The sequence below is a fragment of the Chiloscyllium punctatum genome, chromosome 2 (genome assembly GCF_047496795.1).
Source record: "Chiloscyllium punctatum isolate Juve2018m chromosome 2, sChiPun1.3, whole genome shotgun sequence".
NCBI lineage: Eukaryota > Metazoa > Chordata > Chondrichthyes > Orectolobiformes > Hemiscylliidae > Chiloscyllium > Chiloscyllium punctatum.
The window spans coordinates 55,129,714-55,156,195 of NC_092740.1; positions in this window are offsets into that span (position 1 = coordinate 55,129,714).

Consider the following 26,482-nt stretch of genomic DNA (forward strand, 5'->3'; position numbering starts at 1 on the left):
TCCTCCTGTGCATGTGGTGACTAGGTTTCACTAGTAGAATATTACAGGAACTCCCTGGTAGTATTTGGAAGGAGGAATAGAGCCATCAATATTTATAGAGAGAGGACAGGTGGTGTGTTTGATGCAGACAGTGGAAGTAAAGTTACAAGAATGGAAACCTCTTTGATGTGACCCTGGGCCCTTACCCAACATTCCCTTGAATGCTATCTTAGCATTTTTTTTCAGTTCAGCTTTGTAGTTAGAAATCAGACTTAGACTTGTAAACATTTGATAAGATGCCACATCAAAGGCTATTGCAGAAAATGAAAGCTTATGATGTCGAAGGTATCACGCCAGCATGGATTGAAGATTGGATCAACAACAGGAAACAGAACAGTTTTAAATGTTTCTTTTCTGCCGAGCAAGTCAAATTAAGTGGTGTGCCATGAGGATTGGTGCTTAGGTTTCAAATTTATTTAAATGACTTTGGTAAAGGGACGGAAGTATGATTGCTAAATGTACTGGTAACACAAAACAGGTATGAAATAAGTCATGAATATGACATACGGAAGCTAGAAAGGAATATAGATTGGTTAAGTTAAGAATATAGATTGAACAAGTTATCAAAATATGATACATTGTGGAGCTCTGAGACATGTGTCCCAGTATATGAATCATTTATGTTTAATATGCAGATACAGCAAGTAATTAAGAAAGCTAATAGGATAATATTGTTTATTTGAGGGGAATCGAATACAAATACAACAAGGTTCAATTACACATGGAATTGATGACAGCACTTCAGGAATATTGTAACAGTACTGGTCTGTTTATTTTTCAAAAATGTCAATGTGTTGGAAGCAGTTGAGAAAGGGTTTATTAGACATTTCTAGAATGAATGGGTTGTCTTATGAGGAAGGATTGGACAGGCTAGATTAATCTCCCCTGGAGATTAAAAGAGTAAAAGCTGAATTGATTGAAACATGTAAGATCCCAAGGGGTCTTGACAGAGACATGTGAAAAGGATGTTAACTCATAAGAAAATCTAGGTCACCATTTAAACAAACAGCGTGGTCCAATAAAGGCAGAGATGTAAAGAATTCATTTTTCAGAGATGAGTGTGTGATTTTGCAACTGTCTTCCGCAAATGATGGTGGAAGCAAAGACTTTGAATATTTTTAATGCAGAGCCAGAAAGACTCTTGATAAACAAGGGGATAATAAGCACTGGGACTCTGGAGATACTATGCCAAGGAGGGGACAAAGCAGCAGGACGAGAATGTGTGGTTTAGTTGTACCATAGAATACTACAACATAGAAGGAGGCCATTCAGCACATCATGCCTGTGTGAATATTTCATAGAATTACCTTTGTCCAATTAGCAGTTTTATCTTTTAGCATTGCCCAATTTCTTTCCTCCTTGGTATCATCTATTTCCCTTTCAAAGTTACAACTGAATTCACATCTGTTGCCACTTCATGCAGTGCATTCCTCATCCCAACATCCCATCCAGAGAAAAAAATATTTTCTCTAGTCACCTATGTGTTTTGTTTTATCAAAATTGTAAATCTGTGTCCTTGGACTGCTGATCCTGCTTCCAGTGGAAACAGCTCCTCCACCAAAATTAGTCTCCGTCAAATTTCCTCCAAACCTTCTTTGCTATAAAGAAAACAATATAATAAACTAAAGCCCCCGATTCTTACTACTGTTCGTATAAACTACTTCAGCATCCTCTATAAGGCCTTGAAATCTTTCTTAAAAGGCCCAGCCTTAAATACAACACTCTGAATTCAGCTTAGCTCATGCTGTCCTCATATTGCTAGGAAAGAAAGCCATGCCTGAGGAAATGAAGAGACAATTCCAGTTAAATGTTCATTCTGCTTTATCTGCTCAGGATAAATGACCAAATAATGCACATTTGATGCAATTTGTTTAATGGGAATGATTATTAAAAAAGAAGCATTTTGTTTGAGACGTTAACAAGGCCATGAGAAGGTCATTGTTATATGTATTATTTTTGTAGGAGCCTACTGATAGGAATGTGTTAGTGAACGATTCTAGATTATCGAAGTACTTCCATCAGTGTTAAAATGCTGAACAAAGGATTAAGAATTCATTGTTTCCAAGAAAATGTTCTTTGGAGACAAAGCAAAGTATTACTCAAAGGTTCCCAATGCAAATGTCCTCAAGCCTAAAATGGACATGAGTTGGTCAGGAAGGTTAATTAAAACCACCATTTTTTCCTTGCCCTCTGCCTGCAGGTGGTTGGACATGATTGCCATTAGCTGGATAAAACCAGAGGCATCATGTTCAGCTGTTCAGACTCATAACACCAATCCTCTGATGTGGTCATGATTTATGATGTGCATTTAGTTCTTCTTTAAAAGCTTTGTACTGGTGGACTCAAGCCGCACAGTCGGGATTCTTTTATTTTCAGAGCCATGATTATGGCATAAAGTAATCCTACAACTATAAGACCCTCCAGATGTCTTCTTTGTGAATAAGGATTATGGGTAAACTGTGCCACCTAGGTTGGAGATGGATGTCTCAATGGGATTTTAATCTTAGCAAGTGGGAAATAACAAAGGCAGGTGGCCATTTTGATGCAGACAAAGCAAAATACCTAAAATTAACTTTGCAAACTTTGTGGGCAGCGCGGTGGCACAGTGGTTAGCACTGCTGCCTCACAACACCAGAGACCCACGTTCAATTCCCACCTCAAGCAACTGTCTGTGTGGAGTTTGCACATTCTCCCTGTGTCTGCGTGGGTTTCCTCCGGGTGCTCTGGTTCCCTCCCACAGTCCAAAAATGTGCAGGTTAGGTGAATTGGCCATGCTAAATTGCCCGTAGTGTTAGGTGTAGGGGAATGGGTCTGGGTGGGTTGCTCTTCGGGGGGTCTATGTGGACTTGATGGGTCAAAGTGCCTGTTTCCACACTGTAAGTAATCTAATCTAATACTTACACAAGGACAAAACAACCTTGCAAACATGATTTTCTTACCCTGTTATAATGTGACTTAGTCCACAGCAATACCTTTTCCATGATTTACACCACAGATTCCATCTGAGTGACAAATCAAACACTGATGCAGCATGGAGCAAAAGGGTCAACATTTTATTTCATTTAAGGAGGCAATAGATACCTCTTGCCCTAAGCAAGCATGTTGGAAGTAGTGTCCTCCGTACTTTATGTCTTAAGATCCAGGCCTTAGGTGATATAAAATATGTTTTTTACACAGATGCAATTTAAAGGTGACACCATAAACTTATTTGGCCATTGAAAGTTTAAGATTAAGAGAGAATTAAGATTACTTTCATGGAGGGTTTCTCTCCTCAAGGCTGAGTGAGTTTCCTCATATGATTGATCATCATTAACAATGGGCCTTATCCCTATAGTGTCCCCTTCAGTCAATGTTAGCCCAAAGCTGCCACTTGCTGAAAGTGTTACAATTGCTGCTGCTTGGTATATCTTGACCTTGCAGGCCCCAGTTCCCAATTTAAAATGCCATTGTGTTATGGTTAAGCGATGGCAGTCCACTGCTGCCATGCTGGGTTGCATTCGTTCACCCCAAACATTGCAGACAAGGGAAAATGGCCTCAGCTTTGTGAACAAGGGCCTGGAGGAACTGGTAGATGGCAGAGTCTCCCCCATGACTGATGGAGAAGACCTTGAGATCAAATCCTGCCAGCCTAGTCCCAGGTCAGTGTCCACCATTTAGAGAAACACAAGCAATGTTGAAAGAAAGTTAGTGACCTTTTCTGCTCTGCCAGGATAAGTGCCATGATCTACTCTCTGCTCTCTCCCCCTCACTCAATCTCTGATACTCATCCACTCCAACCAAAGCTATATCTTTCTCACTGTTGCATGCAAAATCTTTCCTCACTAACACTTGCCTATGGATCCGGTCAGACTACAAACCCTGCAAGGTTTCTGTGCTGTGTACTCATTTCTCTAGAATACCTCACCAACTTTTGACAACCAGGAGAAAGTGAGGACTGCAGATGCCTGAGATCAAAGTCGAGAGTGGGGTACTGGAAAAGCACAGCAGGTCAAGTGGCATCCAAGAAGCAGGAGAATCAACATATCGGGCTTCAGGAATAATGATTATTATTCCAGCACCCCACTATCATCAACCTTCTACAACCCTCCACCCCTACCACTCTATCAGCACTAACAGCAATGCCACTCACTCAATCAATCCCTGTCTTTGCTTCATTTGAGGAGAAAACATGCTGTAATAGGGTGAAAAGAGCCTGGATGGGTGGCATGGTGCCAGATATTCATCTCTGCAGCCCTTACAAGGAGAGGATTATGACCCTAGCCAACAAGGACCAGTGCCACTCATACTGAAACCTCTATTAGTTTGGTGCTGTCCCCCGTGAATAAATTATCATCATACCACAGCTTCTACTTCTTGACCTGTACATTCTCTGGTTTACTGCAGGAGCCCGTGGGATTTTCACAGTCTCTGCGGCCAAGAAGGCTTCCTCAGAAGACATCACCTCCTCCACCTCAGAGGAATCAGCAGCAAGGTTTCTTCCTGTCCACCACCACCAGCTTAGGTATGAACACCTCACTGGCTAAGTTAGAGCCTGGAGCCCTGACACTGCCACACCTCCGGAGCTGGGCAAACAATTCAAGCTGCTGACTGCCAGAGACCAGGCATCTGCTTAGCCCCAGTCAAATGATCCTATCCATGGTGTCAGCTATTAGAGAATTTGTTATCATGGATGTTTGTGCAGAGGAGCAGCATACAGGTTTTTCAGCTGCCCATGTACTACAAAGTGCAAACTGAATGACAGAAGCATACTGTAAGTGCTTTGGAGATGTGCAATGGTGATATTTTGAGACTGATATACATGAAATGCCAATGGTCATAGCTGCGTACAGTTATGGAAAATGCCCGGAGATACCTAATGACCTCAGATTACAATGGGATCTTGATCAGATGGGCCAATGAGATGAGAAGTGGCAGATGGAGTTTAATTTAGATAAATATGATGTGCTGCATTTTGGGAAAGCAAACCTTAGCAGGACTTATACACTTAATGGTAAGGTCCTAGGGAGTGTTGCTGAACAAAGAGACCTTGGAGTGCAGGTTCATAGCTCCTTGAAAGTGGAGTCGCAGGTAGATTGGATAGTGAAGGAGGTGTTTGGTATGCTTTACTTTATTAGTCAGAGTATTGAGTACAGGAGTTGGGAGGTCATGTTGCAGCTGCACAGGACATTAGTTCGGCCACTGTTAGAAAATTGCGTGCAATTCTGGTCTCCTTCCTATCAGAAAGATGTTGTGAAACTTGAAAGGGTTCGGAAAAGATTTTCAAGGATGTTGCCAGGGTTGGAGGATTTGAGCTACAGGGAGAAGTTAAATAGGCTAGGGGCTGTTTTCCCTGGAGCATCAGATGTTTATAAAATTATGAGGGGCATGGAAAGGATGAATAGACATAGTCTTTTCCCTGGGATGAGGAAGTCCAGAACTAGAGGGCATAGGTTTAGGGTGAGAGGGGAAAGATGTAAAAGAGACCTAAGGGCAACGTTTTCATGCAGAGTGTGGTATGTGTATGGAATGAGCTGCCAGAGGAAGTGATGGAGGCTTGTACAATTGCAAAATTTAAAAGGCATCTGGATGGGTATATGAATAGGAAGGGTTTTGGAGGGATATGGGCCAGGTGTTGGCAGGTGGGACTAGATTGGGTTGGGATATCTGGTTGGCATGGACGAGTTGGACCGAAGGGTCTGTTTCCATGCTGTACATCTCTGACTCTATGACTCTATGACTGACACCCGAGGTGGGTTTCTGGAGGAGCAAGCAGTGAGCTGGAGTTTCTTTGCAAAGAAACAAAAAATGGCACGTGGATATTGTTGGGTTGGACATTTGCTGGTCATTCCTAGTTGCCATTTTACCACTCTGACTTTCATGTCAGGACTTCTCAGCATCAAGGTTCTATTTGGTAGGTGGGAGAATGGAAGAGTGCATTTTAGTAAGGTGAGATTTAGTAATAATGAGCAATAATTCCTGTTAATACACCTCTCATTGCTCACTAGAGAACATTTTGTCCCAATATCAATGAAAACAACATTGAGAGGGACTTGCTGAACCTCTCACTCAAATTTCTGTCCATAGTCCATGTTATTTAGAGGCTGGGAAGATTCTACCCTCTGATTCCAAAGGAGAGCATGTGCCCTCACAGCCTTCATCATTCTTCTGCGATAATACGTTTAATATTTCTTGGAAGGCTTAAGTTTTAAAAGCTGTGGAAAATTGGGTTTGTTTCAGGAGTGCGAAAATAGCTGGAGTTGTTTCTTGAAAGATCATTGTGCACATTGAATATTTTTTAAAAGAAGGCTTCCAAGAAATTGTGGTGACTAATGATAACTGCTTGCTTTGCTGTAGAACCTTACTGTTGTAATTTGAATAGTGACTGGATAAAGTGGTGTTTGGAATTAGTTGGGGAAATGAAAAGGAAGGATTGACCAGTTAATCTCTCCTATTTCTGCAAAGAACCCTCTTGTTGGGTCAAGGTGAATCCTATTTGTTTTGTTGGTAAGTGATTGTGGAAACGTCTTGATATTTTGCTTTCTGAGCAGTATGTGCCTGGCTGGACTCAAAGCACAAACATTCATGATTAATAAATTGATTGCATGTGCCAGAACATCAGAGCGACAGATTTCAGAACATTTCATGCTTTGTTCTTTTTGCCTTCAAGAATAACCCAATGGCCAATAAGTGTTTATTTTATAAAGTGAAAATGCAGCGAGAAATCCATTTTATTTTTTTTCCCTGAAGAGTTACTCTGTGATACGTTGCAATATAACACAAGTCAAGATGTTGGGGTCACTTGTTAGTTTATTAACACATCAGTCTTGAATGCTTTTTGTGGCATGCACTGTGTTTCAGCTATGATCCAGAGAAATTGTATAAAACTAAGCAAAAAGGGAAAATGTTATTGATAACAATGCACGTGCGATATATGCTGCTCAGAACCATGCAAATTATATCGTAAGAACAAATGTAAAGAAAACATGATTCACTCTCAGTTTTTGAAATTATGTGAGATTGTAATAATACATTAGATTCTGTAAGAGCAAACACATGACCAAAAAACATTAGGTATATTAGAAATGAAAGTAGCAGAGTGAAACACAATGTCATGCTGTCAGGATAAAGACTAAAAGAGATCTGCTTCATATAGTACTTTTCCAGATTTGCACTCGTGGTGCTTTGTGGTATTTGCCCCCATTATCAGGAAATGGTACTGAGTAAGGGTTGTTTGAGATAGTTTGCTGCCACCAATCTTCCTTTGTCTTTGCTTTGTTTTAGACTTATTAATTTATAGATTAATTCAAAGGAAGTTGCTGAAGGAAGGAACCTCAATATGCATTCAGTGCTGTCTTCTCTGTATTACCATTCAAGAATTAGTCAGTAAGCGACAGAAAGGAATTTTGGAGAAGATGATACTATAAGATCCTGTGCTACAATTTTCTAACACAGTGTTGATAGCATTAGTCACTGTAAGAAACACTTAATCTATGATAGAATAGCTTTGCATCATCCAACCAATTCTGGCAGTGTTGCTGCTTTTTATGTTATCTAGTCACATTACTAACAATGTGCCATCTGTTCTTTGACAGAAGGAAGTCAAGGCACAGAAGAAGACGTTGTACTTGTTTGAAGACACTGTTATTGCAGACCACACCTTCACACAGAGGCTGCTCTCTCACAGCCATACATCACACCTTTGAACAAAGTGGGTTGCTCTCTCACAGCCACAGATCACATCTTTAGACAAATAAGCTGCTCTCCCACAGCCATATGCTGAAAATTCACAGTGAAAAGGCTATTTTCTCAGCCTGGTTGCAGTTTTGCAAGAAAAGGCTGGGTCTTCACACTTAAGTATCATGAAAGCATTTTGCATCTGAAGTAAACATCAGCTTTGAAACGCACAGCCGAGAAGTTGATAATAAGCTGATCAGTAATGAATCCCAAATGTAAACAGCACACCGGTGATAAAGAAAGAATTGGTGTCAGCATAGGGTAGCTTGAATTAGGAATAGGATTGGTATGGTCAATCATCCTGCTGCTTTGTTTCATTGGTTACAGCTCACAGGACTGTTCTTGAAATGATCGGTGAGAATGTTCATTGTTCAAAGAGTTTTCAGCTGTGGATTTACAGGGAAAGCAAAAATCCTGGGATAATTTAACAAATAACTGAAGCTACAATGTGGATTTCGAATTAGAATTAGCTTTATTGTAACATGTACTCACATGAGTACAATAAAAAGAATACAAGTCATCAATTAGGGCGCCATCTTCGGTACCAAGGTATCTAGGTACAGACTCTTAAGTACACATTCTGAGGGAAAAATATTAGAAATATGAAGAAATAAAAATTTCAGCAATAATTTAGAAAAGTAAAAAAATAAGAGTTTAGAATAAGTCATTCCATCGCAGGCCACACAGGGCTTCATCTCAAGGCTAGGAATACCAGGAGTCCATGGTGAGGCTGGGAGTTCGAGTCCACACTGAGGTCAAGAGTCTGAGTCCATGCTGAGGCCGAGAGTCTGAGTCCATGCTGAGGCTAGGATTTCAAGTCCATGCTGAAGCCAGGAGTCTGAGTCCACACTGAGGCCGGGAGTTCGAGTCCACATTGAGGCTGGGAGCCCGAGTGCACACTGAGGCCAGGAGTTCGAGTCCACACTGAGGCTGGGAGTCCGAGTCCACAATGAGACCGGGAGTCCGAGTCCATATTGAGGCTGGGAGTCCGGGTCCACACTGAGGCCGGGAGTCCGAGTCCATATTGAGGCCTGGAGTCCGAGTCCACAATGAGGCCGGGAGTCCGAGTCCATATTGAGGCTGGGAGTCCAGGTCCACACTGAGGCCTGGAGTCCGAGTCCACAATGAGGCCTGGAGTCCGAGTCCACATTGAGGCTGGGAGTCCGGGTCCACACTGAGGCCTGGAGTCTGAGTCCATGCTGAGGCTGGGAGTCCAAGTCCACAATGAGGCAGGGAGTCCAAGTCCATAGTGAGGCTGGGAGTCCAAGTTCACAATGAGACCGGGAGTCCAAGTCCACACTGAGGCCAGGAGTTGGAGTCCACATTGAGGCCGGGAGTCTGAGTCCACGTTGAGGCCGGGAGTCGGAGTCCATGCTGAGGCCAGGAGTCCAAGTCCATGCTGAGGCTGGGAGTCCAAATCCACACTGAGGCCGGGAGTCTGAGTCCACACTGAGGCTGGGAGTCCGAGTCCACACTGAGGCTGGGAGTCCAAATCCACACTGAGGCTGGGATTCCGAGTCAACACTGAGGCTGGGAGTCCGAGTCCACATTGAGGCTGGGAGTTCGAGTCCACACTGAGGTTGAGAGTTCGAGTCCACGCTGAGGTCGGGATTCAAGTTCACTCTGAGGCTAAGAGTTCGAGTCCACGCAGAGGCTGGGAGTCCAAGTGCACGCTGAGGCCAGGGTTCTGAGTCCACACTGAGGCGAAGAGTCCGAGTCTACAATGAGGCTGGGAATCAGAGTCCACACTGCGGCCAGGAGCCCTAGTCCTTGCTGAGGCCGGGAGTCCGAGTCCATGCTGAGGCTGTGAGTCCAAATCTATACTGAGGCCGGGATTCAAGTCCACGCCGAGGCTGGGATTCAAGTCCATGCTGAGGCCAGGAGTTCAAGTCCACGCCGAGGCTGGGATTCAAGTCCATGCTGAGATCGGAAGTCTGCATTGTCTTTCACCATGGACATTGCTGATGCGACCTGAGGATAGAAGCTAAAATTAAAAAGATAATTTGAAAAAAGAGAGAAAAGTGAGAAAAAAGAAGAGAAATGGATGGAGTGGATCAGCTCTGGCTCAGGATCGCCACCATTTTACCCATCTTTGGGAAAGAGCTGATGCAATTTGGGTTGATATTTTAGCATAGATAATGGATGAGGAAAGGAAGTAAGGATAATATAATGAATGGGCATTTTGAAGATGGCAGGCTCTCAGGGACATTTCTGGGCTCAGCCATTTACAACATTGGGCTGATGATGTGATGGTGTCACGAGTAATCCAGAGATCCAAGTAAAGATCTAGCGATGAGGATTTGAATCTCACCACTGCTAATGATGAAAATTGAATTCACTAAAAATCTGAAATTCAAAGTCTAATAATGACGATGTAATGGTTGTTGTAAAAACCCATTTGATTCACTGAAGGGCAAAATTGGGATGTAGACATCACTGACTGGGCCAGCATTTCTTGGACAACCTATTTTTGCTTGTGAATGTGGTAGGGAGAGGCCTTCTTCAATGCTACAGTCCAGTAAATGTAGGTAGACCCACATCACGATGGAGAAAGTTTCCGGATTTTGACCCAGCAATAGTGAAGCGATGCACTTCCAAATCTGGATGGTGAGCGGGGTGGAGGGGTATTTTCAGGTGGTGATTCCCTTGTATTTGCTGCCCTTGTCCTTCTAGATGCAAGTGGTCATGGGTTTGCAAGGCGCTATCTAGGGGGTTTTGTTGAATTTCTATGGTGCATCTTGTAGGTAATACACTTTGTAGTGGAATAAATGGATATTTGTGGATGTTGTGCTAATCAAGTAGGCTACTTTGGGCTGGATCATGTCAAGTTTCTTGAATGTTGTTTATCTGCACTTATCCAGGAAAGTGAAAATATTCCATCACAGTTTTGACTTTTACTTTGCAGATTGTGAACAGGCTTTGGGAGTCAGGGGATGAGTTACACACTGCAGAATTTCTACACTCTGACCTGTTCTTATAGCCACAGTATTTATATGGCTAGTTCACTTCAGTCTCTGGTTCGTGGAAAAGCCCAAGATGTTGATAGTGGGTGATTCAGTGATGGTAATGCCATTGAATGCAAAGAGATGATGGTTAGATTTTTGCTTGTTGAAGATGGTCATTGTCTGGCAATTCTGAGGCACAAATGTTAGTTGTCACTTGTCAGTGTGTTGTCCAGGTCTTGTTGCATTTGGAGAAGAACTGCTTTGGTATCTGAGGAGTTGTGAATAGTGCTGAACATTGTGCAGTCATCAGCGAACAGCTCCACTTCTGACCTGATGATGGAGGGAAGGTAATTGATGAAGCAACTGAAGATGGTTGGATCAAGGACACTACCCTGAGGAACTCCTGTTGAGGTGTCCTGGAGCTGAGATGATTGATGTCCAGCAACCACAAACACCTTCCTTTGTGATTAGGTTTGAGTCCAAATCCCACATGCTATTAGAGAGGGAGTTCCAGGATTTTGAACCATTGTATAGCATTTATGATTTGGTTTGAGGGCAAAGACAGAGGGCATATGTTTGCAACTGAAGCAGTTGTGGCAATACGAAAGATAAAAATTGACAATCCTTAGCTAATTTACAACAAGGTTTGAGGTTCTTGCAGCATGTATATGCAGGAGCATATGTTGTAAGGTGGGAGTATGAACTAACCATGATATTATCGAGCAGGAGGTTTTTCAAGAGGAAAAAGCAAATAGAAATCTAATGTAGTGGATAACAGTATTGTCAGTGAAATAGGCTCAGTTCTCTGCAATTGAGAGCATGAATTCAGAAGACTGTGTTACCAGCTTTGTGCATTGTTTCAGGGCTGAGCAGGCGAGGAATATGAAGCGTAAGGACAAAGAATCTGTTATTGTAGTCTTGTTGTAGATCAGACCAGAAAAGAGCTTCTGATAAGGGATTATGGGAAATACACATAAGTACACATATGGTGAGCCTGACTGACCATCCTAATTTGGCTGTCAGCACGATTTTTTGCACACTCAGGATTATGTAACAAATATTGTCCAAATGTGGAATTACTGTTATGAGTTTTGTAATTGCAAGGCTGGATGGATAGAGTTAGTACTTTGCTTATTTCAAATAGCTGAAGGGATATGCAATTTGGTTCAATCCACCAGTCTTTGAGACATTCAGTACACATACCTAGCATCATGCAGGCACTGAAATTCATAGACCACATTACTTTTTTTTGTGTGGTGGGACGAACAGCTTTTTGGCTTGACAACAAATTCTAAAAGTGGCAAACACCATTCATGTGGCTATTGTGTAGCAGTGGTGTGAACCAGCCAACTTACTCTGTCGCTCAAACTTTTCAGAATCTTATATGACATAGACTGAGCACTTTTGAGGACCAAAGGTGATGTATCATTTTCTGTGATATGCAGCAAAGAATTATCTGATTGAGGTAACCATTAACCTGCAAGATGATTCTGATGCATTTCATTTTAACATTAAGCTTGCACAGGAAACAAGTGGCAATCTTATTATGCATGACACTGTAGAATTTCAAAGCATTTCTTTACCAGGGAAGATATGTTTTGGGATAGATAGTAGTAGGGAGCCCCAGTGAGCTTTTACAATGGGACATCAAGGCGAGGAATTTGACTGCTCTGTTTCAAAGATGAATATGAGCACAGGATGCAGCCCATTAAGACTTGTAAGGAAATTCTTGCATGCAGCTGCGGATTCAAAAAGAGTGAATGTTTTGAAAATATGCAATTGCTAAGAGATTAGGTGTCATTGCATCAAAGATACATTTCTCACCGAACCGAACAAAGATAATTGTGAGGGCTGAGCCTAGTGAGGATATGTTGGCAACATCATTTACTTGGGCAAACACCATTTTGTTAAAACTGCACTCAACTGCACAAGCTGTTAAGTTCGTAAGTTAAATTAATATTGATTCACACATTGGCCTCAGATCAGATATGGTATAGTGTTGCAGTACAAATATGTATGACTTCCTTGAATTGTACATTTGGGATAGATAAGCAAAGAAAACATGAACACTGCATTGCTATCGAAGTATAAGTCCTGTACAGACATGGCAAATTTGAAGGAATCTTTCTCAGCAAATGTGGTAAATCTGTACAAAACTAGTTACAGCAATTCACCCAACCATTTGGCCAGTTCATATTCTGCAGAAACAGTTCTATTTATGATATGGCATAAAGGTACATCATTTTGTGCACCTTGTTAAATCTTTACGTATGTGGACACAGTGAAATGTGAGGGCAAATCTACGTTTATATTATGTGGTAGCTCTTTGCTTTTACAAAAGTCTGAGAAGTGTGCTTCTTTTTCCCCACTTATTTTCAAGCAAGGCTGGCAAGTGGGCTAATTGTAAGTAAGTGAATGAGAGGCTAGTTTGGATCAAGCGTCAGACGGGATCAGGTCGGATTGTTGCTGAGCCATCATTTAGTATATTGAATATATAAATATGTTTGATGCAGAGAGACAGTTTTATGATCACACAGGGAATCAAGGGATATGGGAAGTAGGCACAAAAGTGGAATTGAAATCCAATATCTGTCATGATCATGCAAAACAGTGGACTAGGCTCAAAGATAATATTGGGTCTTCTGCTCCTATTTCTTATGTACTTATGTAATTTTAATAACGGAATGCAGCTTAATCCAAAACATAACACACTGATAAGGGAACAATAACCTATAGATGAATTGCAGTGGGTGTTGTTGCCATGTTTGAAATATTGTGAAGCATCAAACTTGAAGTAATCAGATGTTATTTTCTTATAATATTGACAACTGAAGTTGAGTGATTTTAAACCATTTACCTGTTAAATTTTACTTACATTTTGCAGGGTGTACAATCAAGTATCTAAGTTACCATGATGCTGACTTGAAATTGTCCTGTATATCTGACTTTGGAAAGTAGACTAGACTCCTGGAGATAGAAAACTGAACTGGTATCATAAAATGGCAACAAAGCATGTTTCTTATGAAATTAACTATGGTTCAAATTTTATTGCTCACATTTATATCGCTGAAAGTTTATGCATTATTCCAATGTGCATCTTTATTTTTGTTCAATTAAGTAATATATTAGCCATGTGTTTCATATAGCTTATCTTTCTAACTGCTTCAGGTTCCCACATCACAAATAAAAAAAATAAAAAAAGACACAAAGAATGTTCTATAATGAATCCATTTTGCTACTGGATTTTCTTTTTTTTAAGTCATATGTCAATTATTCAAATTATCATAGATAAATTGAGAGCCACACTAATACCCCAAAATTCCAAAGAAAAGCTATATTTAACCTGAAATATTAACCTTTTATTTCTCCTCAGATGCTGTCTGACTTGTTGAGTTCTCCTGCACTTTCTGTTTTTATCTCAGCCCTCCAGCATCTGCAGAATTTTGCTTTTAAACCAGATTTCCTTTTGGCCCAGATGCTGTGATCTCTGAATAGCCAGAGATGAGACTGACCTGACATGAGTGCAATGGAATCCTGGGAAAAGACTGAGACATTACCTTTTGTAATAATTGCCCAGAATTTTAAAATTCTGGTGGGTGATAACCTTTCATCTGAAACCTTCCAAAATTGTCCCAGCTCTGAGTTAGAATCAAAGACTTTGGAGGGTGCTCAGTCATTCACATTAATGATAACTTAAGAAAAGTTAGAAAAATTCAAGTCTGCTCCAACTCTTGGCTAACTATTTTACTGACCCCAATTCAGTCACAATAACTCCCTTTACCTGATGAACTTCTATCGTGATCCAATCCTCACTTAAAGTTGACCCAATCTAGCCTCTCATCCATTTGTCTGTCACCTATAATCTGTCATCTATTTTGCCTGCCACATGATTCCCCTCAGTTGGCTGCACGTCTGTATTGCAATGTGAACCATTGCAACAGCATGGGTTAAACTCCCCCACAAATTAAGATTACCATGATGAAGGACTCTCCATCTCAAACTCTCACCTGACCTGAGGCGTGGTGAGCCTCAGATTAAACCACCAATAAACACCTCTCCTTAATGAGAGAGTAGCCTTAAGGTCCAGACACACCATGGTGACTTCACTTTTATTCTACTGCACACATCTCACCTGACCCTGTTACTTACCTGCCACCCTAGCTATTTACCCATTTGCCACACCACCTCTTTGTTCACTTGACAACCTGTGCCCTCAATCAACTAGTGTTTTACCCATAATTTACTAGCACCTAACATCCCGATTGCCACTCTGCAATTTCCTATCCTGCCACTCTACCCCTCATTCTCTGATGTGCCACCCTCCTCCCTCACCCACTTACCTTTAGTCCTTGTCAAAGAGGTTTTGGATCTTAAAACCTTGGAATACAGAAGTTACTGCTGTGCAAAGATGGCATGATTTGTCCCCCACTGCTGATCCTGTGCTGCACAGGAAGGCTTCCTGAACAGGTATACTTTGCATTTCTGAAGAGGCTTAATCAGAAGTTTAGATCAAAAATATAGAGCCCCGAGCAAGATAAGTTGCATGCATTTCTGGTCTCCTTCCTTTCAGAAGGATGTTGTGAAACCTGAAAGGGTTCAGAAAAGATTTACAAGGATATTGCCGGGTTGGAGGACTTGAGCTAAAGGGAGAGGCTGAATAGGGTGGGGCTGTTTTCCCTGGAGAATCGGAGACTGAGGGGTGACCTTATGGAGGTTTATAAAATCATGGGGAGCGTGGATAGAATAAGTAGGCAAGGTCATTTCCCTGGGGTGGGGGAGTCCAATCTGGAGGGTATAGGTTTAGGGTGAGAGGGGCAAGGTATAAAAGGGATCTAAGAGGCAACATTTTCTCACAGAGGGTGTTGCATGAATGGAATGAGCTGCCAGAGGAAGTGGCGGTGGCTGGTACAATTGCAGCATTTAAAAGGCATCTGGATAGGTATATGAATAAGAAGGGTTTAGAGGGATATGGACCAAGTACTGGCAAATGGACTAAAATGTTAGGATACCTGATCGGCATGGATAGGTTGGACCGAAGGATCTGTTTTCATGTTGCACATGTCTATGACTCTAAGTTGAAAGGAGTGGATCAGCTGACCACTGTGATTGGCATTACTGGTAAAATTCAACTGAGAGAAAGTGTAGCTGCAGATGCTGGAGATCAGAGTCAAAGAGTGTGGTGTGCTGGAAAAGCACAGCCAGTAAGGCAGCATCCAAGGAGGAGGACAGTTGATGTTTCGGGCATAAGCTCTTCATCAGGAATCAACTAATCATTGTTTCAGGGAGAATGCAGAATAATAATTGATGAACGACTCTCTGATTGAACTTCTGTAAAGAACCTCTGTAGACTACCAAATCATGACCAGATAAAACATTTATTTTTCAAAGAGCTCAGAAAGGGGTAACCTTTGACTAACAATTTGAGTGAGCATTAACTATGGAAAGGTATTTGAAAGGTTTCCATTTTAGGTATTGGGATTGAAAAAATATTCAACACCAGACACCTTAATTAAATTAAGTGCTTTCAGTGTAGAAAACTTGTGTGGACATCTTTTTAGTGTATAGTTCAGTCACCTTGCATCTAAATATACACGTGGAGTGCTGCTTTTCATTAAAATACAGGTATTAGAGCTGCATCCAACAGTATGATGCTCAACATTCTGGATCTTTTTTTTAAATCATGGAATCTATTCCAGTTTGAATTTTGTTGTGAATGCTGTAGTTATGGAGACCGTTAAAGCTGGGATGGCCAGTATCTTTCAGATGCACCACTGCATCACCTTTAGAGTTGCCAATAGTATCTCCCTGGTATGGCTGAAGGCTAGTCAGGTCATGGAAAGACTCAACATTGTGTCCTAGAATCCTTGGTGTCACAACAATTTGTAACTTCATTGAATGTGAAAGTAAGTCGGATTACCTGCTGGTAAATTGACAGGGCCACCTGTTTCAACAATGTTTCAGCAAGATTTCACATGCCCATCACAGGTATTTGTATTGGCATTTAACTATAGAACCAGAGAACCATAAAGTTGAAGAACCATAGAAAGCACAGAAAGAGGCCATTCAGCCAATCATGTCTGTGCTGGCTGGATCAGATAGCCACCATTCTGATCCCATTTGACAGCACTTGATCCATAGCCTTACACATTGCAGTGCTTTAGGTGCTGACCCAGGTTCCAGTTAAATCAGTTGACAGCTGCTGACCCATATGCCAAAGTTTGCAGTAAATTCCAGACACCATTTTTGTGAAAAGAATTTCCTCATGACTCATGTAATTATTTAATTCTTAAATCTCTGACCCTGGTAATTGATCTCTCCACTAGGGGAAAGAATTTCTTCCCTGTCCATTTATCCAAACCCCTCATTATTTTATACCTCAGTCGGTCTCCTCTGTTCTAAGGAAAAACAGCCATAACCTAGCCAATCGTTCCTCATACCTACAACTTATAGCTCGAGCAACATTCTTGTAAAGGTCCTCTGCACTCTCTCACTAGAGCAATGACATCCTTTTTGAAATGTAGTGACCTGAACAATGCTCAAAAAATGAAGCTGTGGCCAAGCCAGTGTCATTTATGTGTTCAGTGCTATATCCTTGCTTTTGTATTCCATACTCTCACCCACTGAAGAAAAGCATTCTATGTGTATTATTTTCCAGCCCTGTCCTTCGCAGGGACAAGCACACCAAGGTTGGTCATTTCATCCAACTCTCTTATTCCCTTGCTTTATTTGCCTTCCCTAAAAGCATAACTTCAAGCAGCTTGAACTGAATTTCATTTGCCAATTTGTTGACAAGCAGTCAAACCATTGATAATTTCCTACAGGTAACTGCTCACCCAACGTTTGTGTCATCTGCAAATGTCTCAATCATGCTTCTCACATTTAAGTCTAAATCAATAAAATCATTAAAAATCACACAAGCAGCAAGGTATCCAATCCCGAGCCTGTGGAACACTGCTGGAAACTGCTTACCATTCGCAAAAACATTCCTGTCACTGAACCAATTTTGAATTCAACTTACCACGTTCCTCTGTATTCCATGGGCTTTAAGTTTTTCTTTTAACTGTGCCATATGGGACCTTGCCAACTGCCTTACTAAAGTTTATGTAAACAACATCCACTGCACTACTTCAACAATCCTCCTTGCTACTTCCTCAAAACATTCAATTTCAATTGGCTAGATATGATGTTCCCTTAACACAATCATTCTGACTATCTCTGATCAACAATGCCTCTCCAAGTAATAGTTAACCTTATCTCTCAGTTCTCTTTCCAGTAATTCCTCTATCTCTGAGGTCAGACCAATTATAATTATTCAGCTAATTCTTTTTGTGGAATGGCTTCCTGTTAGAGGACGCGGTGCACATACCTATTGAAGATTGGAACATGATCCTCAGAGCATCCACTATTTCCTCCCTGGCTTCTTATAACAGCCTAAGATGCAATTCATTCGACCCTAGTGATTTATGCACCTTGGGGAGGTCATTCACTCCACACTCAGTATACTTATTTAATCTAATACGACCAATGTCGCTCCCCCTCTTTCATTAGCTTGTCTAATAATTTGTGCCTGAGTGGACACCTTCTTACTGAGGCACTCTCCAGGGTTTTAATCTTGTACTACATCCAGATGCTCCTCTCAAACTGAAAGGACTCTGAATGGCACTCCAACTTTGAGACTTTGTCCCACTACTTATTATTGGACACAAAACCACCTCCATGCCAGTTAGGTATTTACCCATTTCAATGCCTAAACTTTAATCAGTTTGTCTAGGAGACTGGTTTCTCATCCTGTTTTCTGGCAAAAAAAACCTTGAGCCTGTGGTGTCTGTCATATGGACATGTGAATTAGGAGCAGAGTAAATCACTCATCACCTCAAGATTTCTTATGCCTGATTTTAATTTAGTCCAGATTGATTGAAAGAAAGACTTGTATTAATATAATGATTTTCTTGACCATTAGTTGTCCCAGATTGCTTTACAACCAATGAAGTACTTTTAAAGTATAGTCACTGTCATAATGCAAATTCAAAGAAACTCTTTGTTGCAAATTTACAATTTTTTTTGTGTCCTAAAATGAGCTCGGCTATCAACTGTGGAGTAAACTATACAACAATCTGATAATTGTTACAGAGCATGTGCAAAGAGGGCTATGTTATCATGAAGTCAAGTCACTGAGGACTGAGACCTGAGGGAGAAAGTTCTTGTTAAGCTCTGCAGTCCAATGCTACGTGTCTAGTTATTAGACAATAAATGTGAATGGCTCACACAGTTTGTATCTAGTTCTCACATTATTGAGCTCCTATAGCTGTACTTCAGGAACCAATTTTCACCAATTTACCCCATTGCCATGACCTCACAGAGACAAATGTTGTATCAAAGGCATTGGTGAGGAGGAAAGAATGTAAGACTGGGATTAGGGGAAGGAGTAGGCATTTTAAAATATCTTCCTTTTCTCTGTTTTTGTTTGGAGCTGACATCAGGCTTCAACAGAGGGCAGTCATCTCCCAGACCACATAGAACCTCATCACCTCAGGAGATCTCCCACCCACAGCTTCCAACCTCATAGTTCGGGAACACTGCACTACCTGATTCTACCTCCTTACCAAGATCCACAAGCCTGACCACCCTGGCTGACCCATTGTCTCGGCATGCTCCTGTCCCACCTAACTCATCTCCACCTACCTTGACACTGTCCTATCGCCCTTAGTCCAGGAACTCCCCACATACGTTCGAGACATCACCCATGCCCTCCACCTCCTCCAAGACTTCTGTTTCCCCAGCCCCCAATGCCGCATCTTCACTATGGATATCCAATCCCCCTACACCTCCATCCGCCATGACCAGAGCCTCCAAGCCCTCCGTTTCTTCCTCTCCCGACGTCCTCAGCAGTATCCTTCCACCGACACTCTCATTTGTTTGACTGAACTGGTCCTCACCCTTAACAATTTCTCCTTCGAATCCTCGCACCTCCTCCAGACCCAAGGGGTAGCCATGGGTACACGTATGGGGCCCAGCTATGCCTGTCTCTTTGTTGGCTACGTAGAATAGTCCACCTTCTGTAGTTACACTGGCACCACCTCTTCCTCCCACCTCTTCCTCCGCTACACTGATGACTGCATCGGTGCCATCTTGTGCTCCTGCGAGGAGGTTGAGCAATTCATCAACTTCACCAACACTTTCCACCCTGCCATTAAATTCACCTGGACCATCTCTGACACCTCCGTCCCCTTCTTGGACCTCTCCATTTCCCTTAATGATGACCGACTTGACACTGACATTTTTTACAAACCCACCGACTCCCATAGCTACCTGGATTATACCTCTGCCCACCCTACCTCCTGCAAAAATGCCATCCCGTATTCCCAATTCCTCCGCCTCTGCCGTATCTGCTCCCAGGAGGACCAGTTCCACCACAGAACACACCAGATGGCCTCCTTCTTCGGAGACAGCAATTTCCCTTCCCACGTGGTTAAAGATGCCCTCCAATGCATCTCATCCACATCCCGCCCCTCCACTCTCAAACCCCACCCTCCAACTGTAACAAGGACAGAACCCTTCTGGTGTTCACCTTCTACCCTACCAACCTTTGCATAAACCGCATCATCCGACGACATTTCTGCCACTTCCAAATGGACCCCACCACCAGAGATATATTTCCCTCCCCACCCATTTCCACTTTCCGCAAAGCCCGTTCCCTCCATTACTACCTGGTCAGGTCCACGCCCCCCCCCAACAAGCCACCCTCCCTTCCTGGCACCCTCCCCTGCCACTGCAGAAATTGCAAAACCTGTGCCCACACCTCCTCCCTCACCTCCATCCAAGGCCCCAAAGGAGCCCTCCACATCTATCAAAGTTTTACCTGTACATCCACCAATATCATTTATTGTATCTGTTGCTCCCGATGCGGTCTCCTCTACAATGGGGAGACTGGACACTTCCTAGCAGAGCGCTTTAGGCAACATCTCCAGGACATCCGCACCAATCAACCCCACCGCCCTGTGGCCCAACATTTCAACTCCCCCTCCCACTCTGCCGAGGACAGAGTGGGGCCTGCTCCACTGCCTCTCCCCCACCACCCGATGTCTGGAGGAAGAACGCCTCATCTTCCGCCTCGGAACACTTTAACCCCATGGCATCAATGTGGATTTCACCAGTTTCCTCAGTTCCCCTTCCCCCACCTCACCCCAGCACCAGCCTTCCAGCTCAGTACTGCCCTCATAACTTGTCCTATCTTCCTATCTTCCTTTCCACCTATCCACTCCACCCTCCTCTCTGACCTATTACCTTCATCCCCACCCCCATTCACCCATTGTACTCTTTGCTATCTTCCACCACCCTCCTGCCTGACCTATCACCTCCATCCCCACCCCCCATTCACCTATTGTACTCTATGCTACTTTCTCCCCACCCCAACCCCCCTTTCATTTATCTCTCCACTCTGCAGGCTCCCTGCCTGTAATCCCGATGAAGGGCTTTGCCCGAAATGTCGATTTTCCTCCTCCTCAGTTGCTGCCTGACCTGCTGTGATTTCCAGCATCTGCAGTCCTTGTTTTTTCCTAGGCAATTAGTTCATGCCAAGCGTATAAAAATGCAAAGGTTTAACGGGACCTTGCAACCGTTAACTTTGGGAAGCATTCCATGACAGCCATTTTTGCCTCAGAACTTGTGACACCAGAACCTCATCTTGGAATCTCACTGGGATCATGATCCATAACCTGGAAACCCATGTCCTATATCAACAGGAAACACGATTGCCCATGGTACAGCACAACGTCAAAAATGATTTGTATCTTTTAGAAGATGTGCATAACATTCAGGATTTCTGGAAAATTTCATTTATTTGTGTTAAAAGCATGTCATCTACTCTTACCTCTATTATTATAACTAATTCATGAAGCAAAATTGTACTTCTGCTCTTAGGAACCCGTGTTACCTGACAATATCAATACTTGAATATAGCAATTGACTCCATTCAAACTTTGATCCAAAGCTAAACTACTAATACCATATTTTCACATTATACCTCATGATTACTCTCTAAATGTTCTCATCGTATTATAATATTAAAGACAGTGAAATCCCAAATAGAAAAGATAGGCTTAATCAGATGGATGAAAGATGAAGCTATTAAATGTTCAGTAAAGAATGTTATGAAATTGAATGCAAGCATGGGAGATTGGACAAATAAAGATAATTTTCTGACAATAGGAAAATAATTAGTTCCCTTGCAGGAGTATTTTGACAGGAGTTGGTGACTTATAGCCTTTTGAGATGCAGCCCATTGTATTTTTGTAAAGCTATGAAGTGTTCTCTAATTGTTTCCATGTGCAGAAATCAATTATAAACTATTTAATTAGTGTGATAATACAATTCCAACAATTCAACTTTTACCATTACATTGATCAATTTTAATGCAAATATGAATTTGTTTTCCAAATTACCTCCATTTACAGAAAATGGCTTAAAACATTATTTTGGCTTGACATTAGAAGTTTAATATATTTTTTTTTAATTCTAACTCAATCTTTACCTCAAAACTAACAAAGTTTGCTTCAATTTTAACATTGCTGATGAATTTCTTTTTGCCAGCTGAAAAAATTGTGCCATTGCAGATTTAGTTGTCCAATTAAAGCCCAGTGCAAATCTCATAATTAGTATGAAAAATTACATGCTAATGAAGCATGGGACGTCTTTCAATGTTCTTCATGCATTACGTTCTTCTGGCCACATGCCAGTGTAGCTTTAGAAACAAAACCTGTTTTCATGAAGCAATGGTTGACCTTATAGGGAAAATTTTCAAGAACAAAGTGAAATTGTTGGGCATTGCCACCAAGTGTTCTAACCCAACAGTGGAAGCAAAACAGCTGTAGAGATCATTGCAAATTCCCAGATCAACAGAACAAGAGATGAGTGCATTTTGACGACACCATCAGGCATGCAAAGGAGAGGGTCACTGTTAAATCAAGAAGTATTCATGGAAATAAAGATGGATCATCTTCCAGTCTAATGGGTCAACTGACCCAACAAAATTGTGAAGTAGGTTTTTGCGTGTTTAGAAAGGACATTCCCCCAAAAAGATTTTGGGTGACAGGCTAGCAAAGTACTATATCTGGCTCCTGGTAGTCTCCTGTAAGAGCTGGCAATGTTTGAGGACTGGTACTCATTACTATCAAATGTCAGACTGTGGCCATAGCTCAAGCACTCAGAGGATGTTCATTATCTCCAGGCCATTGCAATATTGCGTTCCATATCAGGCTTCTAGATCACAAGAAAAAAAAGAAGAAATATGAACTACCAGCAGATACTGATTGCAGCAAGCACAACATTCAGTCTGAGCATGTTAAGTTCAGAGATTGCAGTGGGCCTTGTGTACATGTTACAGAACTACAGTTTTCACTTCAAATGGGTCCAGTCTGACTCAGAACCATTTTAGCCACCCAGCAGTGTATCCAGTGAACATTGCTTTGAACACAATGAAGTGACAAAAGGTAGTTTAGTTCAATGTGCTGAGTACACAAATGTAATATTTAAAACTACTTGCAAGTATCTGAAATTAAAATATTATACTGAACTTGCTCATGAATGCATTGGACAAATAGATTATTATCAATGTTTTGTGACTTCTTTCACAGTTGCATGCAGCTAGTGGTAAAAAAAAGGTTGCATTTAAAAAGCATTTCAAACAAAATTGCAGAAATTAAAATACAGAATTGAAAGAGAATGACACTAAAAAGAAAGAGTCTCACAGAATCCTTTTGTGTTTTCTTCTGACCAACAAGTGGTGAGTGTCTAAAAGAAGTCTGCACTCTACTTTTTCTGTTCTAGATCTTCGCTCTGTCATCTAATTAATTAATTATTAGGTTTTGTTATGCTTATGATGTTGTGAAACTTGAAAGGGTTCAGAAATGCTTTACAAGGATGTGGCCAAAGTTGAAGGGTTTGAGCTATAGGGAGAGGCTGAATAGGCTGGGACTGTTTTCCCTAAAGCATTGGAAGCTGAGGGGTGACCCTACAGAGGTTTATAAAATCATGAGTGGTTGAGATAAGGTGAATAGCCAAGGTCTTTTCCCCAAGGTGAGGGAACCAAAAGTAGAGGGCATTGATTTAAGGTGAAAGGGGAAAGATTTAAAAGGGACCCAAAGGGCAGCTTTTTCATGCAGAAGGTGATGCGTGCATGGAATGAGCTGCCAAAGGAAATGGTGGAGGTTGGTACAATTGTAACATTTAAAAGGTATCTGGATGGGTATACGAATGGGAAGGGTTTAGAAGGATACGGCAAATGCTGGCAAATGGGACTAGATTAATTAGATATGGGTCGATATGGACAGGTTGGACCAAAGGGACTGCTTCCATGCTGTACATTTCTATGACTCTATGACTCTGTATGGATTCAACGTTTATGAGGATTCAGAGACAATGGGAGACAACGTGACAGTAAGTAAATACTCAGTCAGATCAGTGAAACTGTATTTTACTGAATATAATGGCAGAACACAATTTGGATTGGCCACTTCTGTTTACAGTCAAGAGTGTGTTCCTGGAGAAGCACAGCAGGTCAGGCAGCATTCGAGGAGCAGGAGAATCGATGTTTCGGGCCAAAGCCTGATGGATGGTTCTGGCTCTAAACGTCAATTCTCCTGCTCCTCAGATGCTGCCTGACCTGTTGTGCTTCTCCAGCAACACACTCTCAACTCTCCAGCATCTGCAGATCTCACTTTTTCCCACCTCTGTTTACAACCTGCCACCTTTCTAATTGATAAACTGGCCCACTGCTAGGCTCAAACTCAAATATTGTCTCAATGTTGTCCAGGTTTTCCTGCATATAGGCACACTCTGCTTTACTGCCTGAAGATTTATGAATAATAATAAAGATCGTTATAAATGGATGGCATGGTGGCTCAGTGGTTAGCATTGATGCCTCACAGTGTCAAGGAGCTGTGTTCGGTTCTAGCTTTAGGTGACTGTCTGTGTGGAATTTGCATGTTCACCCCTCATCTTATGTGGGTTTCTACCAAACTCTCTGGTTTCCTCCAAAGATGTGAAGGTTAGGTGGATTAGCCACAGTAAATGGGTGTTGCAGGGATAGGGTGGGGTCTGGGTCTGGGTGGAATGTTCTTTGTGGTAAAAATAATGACTGCAGATGCTGGAAACCAGCTTCTGGATTAGAGGTGATGGAAAAGCACGGCAGTTCAGGCAGCATCCGAGGAGCAGGAAAATCGACGTTTCGGGCAAAAGCCTTTCATCAGGAATACAGGCAGAGTGCCTGAAGGGTGGAGGGAATGTTCTTTGGAAAGATGGTGTAGACTTAATGGGCCAAATGACCTCTTTCTGCACCAGAGGAATCTTAGGATTACCAAACATCTTCAGCCTTTTTCCTTATAATGAAGGAAAGGCTATTGAAGTAGCTGAAGATGGTTAGACCCGAGGAATTCCTGCAATGATGTCCTCAGACTGTCCTCCCCCTATTGCAACCATCCTCCTTTGTAGAGAGGTTTTCCTGATTCTCACTGACTTCAGTTTAGATAGGGCTCTCTGATACCACAAAATCCCTAATACCTTACTCAACATTGCAGTCTCAGTGTGGATTTCTGAGTGCAGACATTATTGAGACATGTCTGATGTGAAATACTTTCTGTAATCTCTCACTGGTGAGCATTGTCAAAATTGAGAATTATATCTCACAAATTGTAATTTCAGAATAAACATGGTTATAATTATGAAAAAAAGTACAACATATTTGACAACTGTGCTCCATATTGGACTTTGACTCTATTTGCAGCTACTTCCACATCAATGCTTCTGTAATGTGCTGGGGCTTTGAAACAAGCCTCAATTATACTGTGGAGTAAATTCCAAAGCCTGGTGATAACACAGAAACAACTGTGTATTACAACTGCATGTGCATGGCCTATATGTGTGTAGCTGCTTGGAAGTCACAAAGACACTCTTGTTTTTCACTGTAACTCTTTCTTGATGCCTGGGGATAGGTCTGCTAATGGCCAACACAAGAAAGCTGTACAGTGAGTGTAAAAGAAGTTGGATGCGGCCTATAGTAAAGGATTATATATATGAGTGTCTGGTCTCTATTGCTTCTGGGATGGAAAAATCTCTGGAATGGAATTCTCAAGAAAACTGGACTAAAATGTAATGAAAACAAAGAGCTTAAAATGTACTTTAGTTAAGGGAATGATTCTAAAAGTTATTCTTTATTCTTGCATGAGACATTGGCATCACTGGCAGTGTCAGCATTTATTTACCCATCTCTAATTGCCCTAATTGAAGTGAGGCCATTTTAAGGGTAGTTAAGAATCAATCATATTGTTAATGTCAGAGATTACATTAGGCTCCACCCAATCTGATGATGCAATACAATCTTCAATCAGAATGGGAACTCCAGCAGGATGTCCTGACAGAGACAGATTTGACATCTCTGGCTCCTGGTAGTCTTTGTAATTATACCTAAATAATTAATGCAAATTGTACCTATTGTTATCATGTAATAAACTACATCTTGTGGTTAGTATAAATGCCCTGTCTTGTTAAGACTTGATAATGGCTAATCCTCTAACACAGCTAATTAAGTAGGCTCTTAGATTTAGCACAGACAGAAGGCTTTGACTTTATTGTTACTGTGCCTCATCGAAGGCTGTCTAAACCAATGTTGCTAATTTAGAAGAGTAGGTAGAAGGCTTCCTATGGAGAGGGACCATGCAGAGTTCACTATACAATATAGTCCTTCAGGGACTGGAGGTCTATGTAGGGCTGGAGAGCATCATCACCCATGG